We start from the raw sequence: 8,850 nt of genomic DNA, 5'->3' as shown, positions 1-8,850 counted from the left end.
AAAGTATTTTAACAACAGTTATTATACTGTCTCCCATTGCGTCTTTGGTCTATTCAAATGTAGTCACTACTACTTTTCAGGATCTGTTCTTTTCCTATATTCCCCCTCCCTCCATTTATTTGGGCAAGTCATCAAACCACTCTTGGCCTCAGTTTCCTCATCTGTAAAATGAATTGTTTGGCCTAGATGACCTTTAAGGTCTTTTTCAGCTCTGTCGTACGGATTCCGTCATCTCTCTGGGCCTCAGCTTCCTCACCTGCAAAATGAAGGCATTGTGCTAAATGACCTTTAAGATTCCTTCCGTCTATAAATCCAGATTTATGAGCTTTTGATCTTTGTGTTTTTGGCATTTGACAGCTTTATTTGAACTGGCAAGGAGATCCTTCCTTCTGGCAGGAAAAAAATGTAAGGAGAACATGAATCCTTACTTTTGGACTCGTCTAATGGAACTGATCTCATTAGTATTAGTATTAGTATTAGTATCTCATTTGTATTTCCTTGGTGGTGTGCAGATCAAAGCCCAGTGTGTGAGGCTCTTATCCATGATCTCCCTAAAAGACCTCCTTTCCCCAGCAGCTCACCCCCATAATCTGGGGGGACTTTCCTTGTTTGCTCTTGACTTTGAGAGGAAGCCAGTGGAACACATGGGCGGTCTTTCCCTTGCTTTGTCACACAACTAGCCCTTGCCTTTCTGTCATACATTTCTCTCTGAAACAAAAACCCATCTTTTTAATACCAGTATTATTCTGGCAGTGTGACATGGCTGAATTATGGAAATAAAATTGTGAGTCACCCAGAGGACAACAGAGAGGTGAAAGGCTGCCTGGGCAGGTGGCTAGTGGGCAAAATGTGGCCCACAGCGCCAGACTAAAATAACAATAAAACAGATAAATAAAATATAACATCACATTTTAAAACTAGGTCACTGTGCCACTGCAGGAATCCTTAACTTATGAGAGAGCCCTGATTCTACTTGAGTTTGATGCCTCAGACCTAACTAATCTTGTTAACCCCCTGTACAACTCCCTCCCTCTCTTCTCCTACCCCTTATTCATAACTAGCTTTCCCAGCTTTGGGACATGGCAGGAGAAGCACTGAGACCCCATCCCAAGAGGGATGGAAGAAAGTCAATCACAGGATTCATCTTGGAGACAGGGCACTGATGAAAAGTTGGTACCCATTACCGATATGCCCGCATACATATACATCCCAGACCTGGGCAGGGATGGGAGAGAGTGCCAAACATGAATAACCTCAGGGCAGGAAGTGGGAGTAAGTATCAGCCCCACCCCATTTGGAGTAGAGCAACAAGGGGAATCAGGTGTTGTTCTCATACATCCATCTAAGGAACAGAAAACTAAATTTAAACAATTAATAAATTGTTTCAAATAGAGCTTAGGGAGTTTAGAATTTATATAGGAGTTGCCAAAAACTGGAAGTCAAGGGGATGTCCATCAATTGGGGAATGGCTGAATAAATTATGGTATATGAATGTAATAGAGTACTATTGTGCCATAAGAAATGATGAAGAAGACTTCAGAGAGGCCTGGAAGGACTTATATGACCTGATGCTGAGTGAAAGGAGCAGAACCAGGAGAACTTTGTGCACAGCAACGACCACAGTGTGCGAGAGTTTTTTCTGGTAGACTTGGAATTTTGTAATAACGCAAGAACTTCTTAAAAAAAAATAATAAAATCCCAATGGTGGTTCTCTAAGGCAAAATGCCTTCCACACTCAGAGAAAGAAATATGGAAGTCATTCGCAGAATGTAACAGATCGTGTTTGTGTATGTGTATGTTTTTGTGTATCATGTTTTGATTTGTTATATGATTTCTTCCATTTATTTTCGTCCGACTACATAGCATGACTATAGTGAAAATGTACTCAATAGAAAAGTATATGTAGAACCTATACAGAACTGTATGCAGTCGTGGGGAGGAAGGGGGGAAGTAGGGGGTAGGTGTGGGGGGGATAAAATCTCAATTGTATGGCAGTGATTGCTAACATTAAAAAATAATTTAAAAAAAAAGAATTTATATAGGAGCTAAATTATCTTCTTACTGCCAAATTTCCTTTGGATTTTAACGAGTCCTTCATTCCTGGGGCTTGTGGGATGGTGTTTATTTAATTTTTATTTCTGGAATAAAACAAGCATTTCCATAACATAGTGTAATAAAAAAGACGATTGTACATAAAACAGGAGATCTGTTGTGTATAGTTGCTATGCTTTTTAAATTTATAACAAAGTTAGCATGTAAATTTCTTTTTTCTTTTTTTTCTTCCTCCTTCCCCCACCCTGCTCTAGAGATGGCAATCATTAGATACAAATAAGTACATGTATGGATATATATATATATATATAATAACATACATACTTCTATTTAACAGTTCTTTCTCTGTATGCAGATAGCATCTTTCTCCACATGTTCTTTATTTTTAATTTGTGTATTTATAATACTCAAAATGACATAGTTGTTCAAAATTGTTCTTAAAACAATACTGCTAGTCACTTAGCCCTGACTGCCTCCAAAAAAAAAAAAGGAAAAGAAAAAAAACCCATTATTGCTGTTATGGTATACAGTGTTCTCTTGGTTCTTCATACTTTACTCTTCATCATTTCATGCAAATTTTTCCATGTCTTTTTAAAGTCATTAAGCTCATCATTTCTTATAGCACAGTAGTACTACATCACAACCTTACACCACAACTTGTTCAGCCTTTCCCCAGTTGATGGGTATCCCTGCAATTTCCATTTCTTTCTCCTATAAAACATCACATTCACATTCAAAATTCTAACTATTTGTGAATTTCCCTCCATCTTATTTTTTTTTTTTTGGTTGGTAACTTTAATATCAAAATATCCCATTTTGTATGGGATTTTAATTGCATTGATTTTTTTTTCCTGGTTAGATTTTCTTTCTTTTTTTTAATATTTATTTATTTAGTTTTAGTTTTCAATATTCATTTCTACAAAATTTTAAGTTCCAAATTGTCTCCTCCATCTTAGATTTTACTCATTATTTTCTTTTCTCAGCCTCTGTTTTTACCCTATCCCTGTTGTCTTCTTTCCCCTACTCTTCCACTCCCCATCCCACTCACCCCTCCAAGAGTTCAAAAAAAAATTTAAGTGAGATTTCAGGTCAAACACTAGAACTAGGGAAGACAAACTGTAGTATTGTCAAATGAGTTTCTGATACTTCCTTTTGTTTCTCTTCTGGCACTTGGAATCTCCTGTCTTTTCTACCTAAAGAACAAGAGGATGGGAGTTTTCCAGCAGATTCAGCTTTTCTGACCAAGTGAGCTGGGGGTTATTCTATCCAGAAAATCCTGCTGTTGTTATGAATGACAAATTAATAAATTTAGTAAATTATTAGATAAATTGGTAAATTAGAAACAAACTAGAGGATTTCGAATATAATTCCCATGTTTCTTAGATAGAGGTAGGAATAAGCATGCTTATTCTCTAGGTGGCTTTCCCAATTGTGGGTTTGTTTGCAGAAGGCAACAAGAGTGCTTATGCTGATCTAGTCTATCTGGATTCTTCTCCTGTTTTTCAGATTTGGTTGGGGTGAGAAATCATAATCTGGACCCAAGACTAGGCTCTGGGTTCCTCTCTTTGTTTCCAATCTCATTTTCACTATCCTAGGAAACATCAGAATCTCGGATTAATTAAAACCATAAGCACCAAATGCTGACCAAGCACCATTGCGAGGGCAGGTGAGCTGGTCTAGTTGAAGTATCGAGGTTCTTGGAGGGAGAGCCTGAAAGTGCGTCAAACCACCACCACCCACTTGACCACTATTTTCCCTCTCAGCCTGGTGGAGACTAGCCAAGAACCCTGAACTCAAGAGCCTTGGGAAGAGCAGTGTCCCCCAGGGGACTGGTCCTACTTCTAACCTCATCTCCCACGTCCATCCGCATCATCCAGGATCCTAGTGCATGTGTCTGCAGACAATGACCCTACTCAAGACCAAAGGAGGAAAATTCTCATGACCAAAGTCCATGTCCCACTCAAATGGTTCAACCTCGAAAAAAAATTTGGAACTTAAAATAGAGAATGAGATATTCATTTTGGGACACATCCATTCTGGGGTTTTGTTATACTTATTGTTATGAGAGTTTTTATTTTCTTTTTCAATTATGCAATGGAGGGGAGTGGGAGAAAGAAAATAATTGTTAATTCATTGAAAACATAATAAATTAAATTTTGGGGGAAAATTTTGGAGAAAAAAGAAATAGATATGTTCTTATCAGTGGAAATGACATTAAAGATATATTATCATTTACTTTGCTACTGCCTGGTAATAATAATAATATTTATATAATGCTTTCCATCTGACTTACATCTGAAACCTCCTATGTATATTGCCTCCCTGTTTTAGAATGTGAACTCCTTGCTTATGTGTGTATGTGTGCGTGCATTGATGATCATTTAATATCATTTTTGAACTTTAATAAGGACTAGAGCCTGAATTAATCAATCAGAAAGAAGAGCCTGGATCTAATAGCCTCTGTTCTCTGAAGCAAACTCAGAGAATACCTCTTCCTGTGTCAAGAAGGACAGATGACAGCATTCTTTATGAAACCCTTAACCTGAGACACTGTCTTGAATAACAGGACTCTTTCCATAACTTAAAATTGTGTGGACATATACTATGTTATAGCATGCTAATGGTAAAGAAAAAACAGATATCCTGGGTCATAATTTCAATTGAAACTTTGTCAACTCTCTTATCTTATTGTGTTTAACTTATTCAATTAAGAAAATTCCTTTTTCATGGTATAGTTAAACACATATAGAGACCCTAAATCTGAGGGACACAGATGTCCTTGAATTGTCCTAAAACAGATTTAAGTCTGGTCATCTTTTTATCAGACAGTCAGAAGTTTCCTTCTGGCTCCATGATCATGTATCTGCTAATTTTAAGGGAATAAACAATATGAATTTACATATCTCCAAGCCTATTTGCCTCTTTGACCAAACTTTCAGGCAGACAATATGTGTGTGTGTGTGTGTGTGTGTGTGTATCTATAGGTATGTATGTATGTATATGTAGCCCCACAGTGCTTTGCATACAGCAAGAGCTTATTAAATGTTTCTCCATTCATTCATCTTTGGCAGATGTGGCTGCCCAAAAGAATGTAAGACCCTCCTTTAGAATGTAAGCACCTCCAGATCAGGGAATCATCCCTGATATTTCATCAGAAAGTAGGCATCATCATCATCATCACCCCTATTTTCTAGATAGAGAAATTGGGGCTGAGAGAGTTTAAGTGACTTGCCCAGGGTCACATAGCTAGCAAGTGTTTTAGGCAGGATTTCAATTTCAGTCTCCTTGACTCCTAAGTCTATACTCTACTTTCCATTTAGCAATTTCCTGAACTGTAGGCAAAGTCACTGAATCCCTTTGACCCTGAGTTTCATCTGTAAAATGTAGCAGGTACCCCACAGTGTTGTTTAAGGATAAAATGTTTGCAAAATGTTTTTCCAGCAAACATTAAAGGGCACAAAATGTCAGCTGTTGTATCATGTAGCTTGTTTTCTGGGGGAATGCATTTATCTTTCAATAAAGACATTCAATCAACTAATGAGTATTTATTGAGCTTATGTTACTATATTAGCCAAGCACTGTGTGAGGAATGGGTGATACAAAGATAAAATAAGATGAAGCAGTCCCTGCTCTCAAAGAGATTATATTCTCTAAAGGGAGACCATATGTACCCATAGAAATAAATACATACAATATAACATAGGGACAGCTAGGTGGCCCAGTGTTTAGAGGGCAGGACCAGGAATCAGGAAGATCTGGGTTTAAATCCAGCCTCAGACACTAGCTGTGTGACCCTGGGCAGGTCACTTCAAACTATTTGCCTCAGTTTCCTCATCTGTAAAATGAGCCGGAGAAGGAAATGGCAAACCACATGAGTATCTTTGCCAAGAAAACCTCATATGGGACCACAGAGAGTTGGATACAACTGAACAACATTATTATTGCTACAAGATAATTTGGTAGAATCAGGAAAGGTCTGATGTAAGAGCCAGCATTGACTGTTGCTCATCTTTCATCCTTGATATCAGGAAGGTGGCGTTTTGACTTACAAGTGAATTAGATTTAATCAAGGCAGGGCTGTGCAACGTCTTCAGCCTCACTCTCTCCTCCAGTCATTTGAGTCCAGCAGCAAGACACAGGTCAAGACAACTGTTGATGACCGCAGAGGCAGGGGGACACATTGGCTTTTTTAAGCCAGGGTCTTGCCCAGGTGTCAGCTTGTCTGAGGCAACTGTCATTCAATAATTAAAGGCAAGGTAAGTACTGAGTCAGAAGGTGGCCTCCTTTGCCTTCACAAAGAATCAGTCTGGGAGGGCAAGACCCTTTGAGTTTCTGACCAGAACAGAAACAATTGCTGTTTACCCTCATTTTGAGTCATCAAAATCTAACCAATGAGCAAGTGAGGCTTGGGCTGGGACCTATTATGGGCCAATCAGGGAAAGCCATAGTGATTTGGGTTTAAAGGCATAATCCAGTAGCTCCATTTGGATCCCAAATGTTCTTTATCAAAGCCTGTTTTTTCAGAGCTATATTTCAAAAGATTATAAATAAAAACTACGTGGGGCAAAAGATTTAATTGTCCCAGTTTAGAAAAAATAATGATAGAATAAGAGCCAGCATTGAGTTAAATTTTGAAGGAAGCTAGAGATTTTAGAAAGTAAAGATGAGCGAGGGAAGGCATAGAGCCAGGAAATGGAGAATCATCAATGAGAGATCGGTTTGTCTGAATATATCATATATATTATATATGCATATATATCTGTATAAACATATTACTAATGGCTACCATTTATGGTTTTAAGTTTGCAAAGTACTTTACATATATTATTTCATTTCATCCTTAAAACAACCCTCTAAAATAAGCAGGTATTTTTATCTATCTCCACTTTATGGAGATGGGTTTGAATTGAAGTTGACATAAGTTAAGTGACTTACCCAGGATCAGAGAGTAAATGTCTGAATCAGGATTTGAACTCAGTCTTCCTGACTCCAAGTCCACTTATTCCACTAATAAGTCAATAAGCATTTATTAAATGCTTACTTCGTGTCACTATGCTAAATGGTGGGAATTCAAAAAAGAGTAAAAGATAATCCCTGCTCTCAGGGAGTCCATAGTCTAATGGGGAAGGAAACATGAAATCAATTATCAACAAACAAGATGTAAATGTAATGTATATGTGTGAATATAGATATGCACATATAGAACATGTGTATGTATGTGACAAACTATACATACCATTTCACACATATATACTATTCCATATATTAGTATATACCTTATTTGTTATATAGATATAGTTTGTTACGTATATACAGTATACATATGTCCTGTATATTTCTCTGTATATATAAACAACAAACATCTTATATGCACATGCATGTGCACATGTATATGTGTGTGTATGTGTAAACATAGGATATGAAAATATATTGTTGTCTGTACTTTGTTTTCTAAGAGGGCAGTGGTGATGGGTGATGTCTTGACTTGATCATGAATTGGATTTAAGTGAGGCAGAGGCACCCAATTGTCAGCCTCACTCTCGCTTCCAGGGTCATGAAAGTCCAGTGGAAAGACAAAGGTAGGGATGACTGAGGATGACCCGGGATATAGTGGGTAGACATCCCCCTAACTCAATGACAGATTTGAGGCCATTAGGTTAGACTCAACCTGGGTTAGCCCTTACACCCAGTTGGTTTTCTTGGGGTGTGGCCACTGCACATGCTACAGTTTCTTGGAGTCAGAGGTGAGAGTTAGGGGAAAGGTGAACACCAAAGGTGGATGAGCAGCCCTGAAAAAGGCTTGGCAAGTCCTTACACCAGAGGTACTAGTCCTCCCTGAACACCCCATAAACAAACAAACAACAAATGAATGAATAAGTAAATAGGAAAACAAATAAACAGATAGGTGAATGAATATGCAGTATCATAAATATATATACAATATCTCATGTATATATGCATGTAAATGTATGTATGGGTATATATATATACAACACACAACACGCACACATACATACATACATATATAGAATTGGAGATAATTAATAGAGAGAAGGCACACTGAGCTGCTTCCCTATCATTCTGTGTCATGTATTAAGCTTACTCTATACTAGAATGCTTGAAGGCATGTAACGTATAATAGCGATGGAAAGGTAGGTTGGGGATATATTTTGTAATAATCCTTCCCAACAATCTCGTGCTGAAGTAACAAGAAATCAAACAATGCCATTAAAAGCTAATGGAGTAATTGAGTTTTCTTCCTGCCAAAAGGGAGTGAGTGACAAGTGAGAAAAATGACTCAGATCATCATTTTCAAAATGTGAAGTACAATAGAGGGAGAGTTCTTTTCAACAGTTTATTCCTGCTCTTTTGGCATTGATAAGTCCTAGTTTGATGTATTGGGTATAACATAATGTCACACCTTTACCAGCTGCTTCCTCTAAGTCTTATGTATTAATACATTACTGCTAGTGTTAAGATGCCTTGATTCATTCAATGTTTATTTTAATCTGATAGAAAGGAACAAGGAAATAAACTAACTCTCAACCACAAAGCATTTTTTACAAGACTTAGCTCCAAGAAATGTCTGTAAAAGAAATATTTTGTCATTCCTGGGATTAAGGTACATTTACTCAATACTTCTTGTGAGTGTGGGAGCGAAGGGACACAAAGATATGTTGATTTAAGTTCTTATTAGATTGTGGCTTTTTAACTGGGGTAGTTGTTAATAGATACTACTGAAATAATTTATATAGCTTGATGTGATTATCTTTTCTAGAACTTTTCTCCTCCATATCT

This window comes from Notamacropus eugenii, chromosome 3, assembly GCF_028372415.1.
Source record: "Notamacropus eugenii isolate mMacEug1 chromosome 3, mMacEug1.pri_v2, whole genome shotgun sequence".
Classification (NCBI taxonomy): domain Eukaryota; kingdom Metazoa; phylum Chordata; class Mammalia; order Diprotodontia; family Macropodidae; genus Notamacropus; species Notamacropus eugenii.
Note: the sequence above shows the minus strand (reverse complement) of the source record.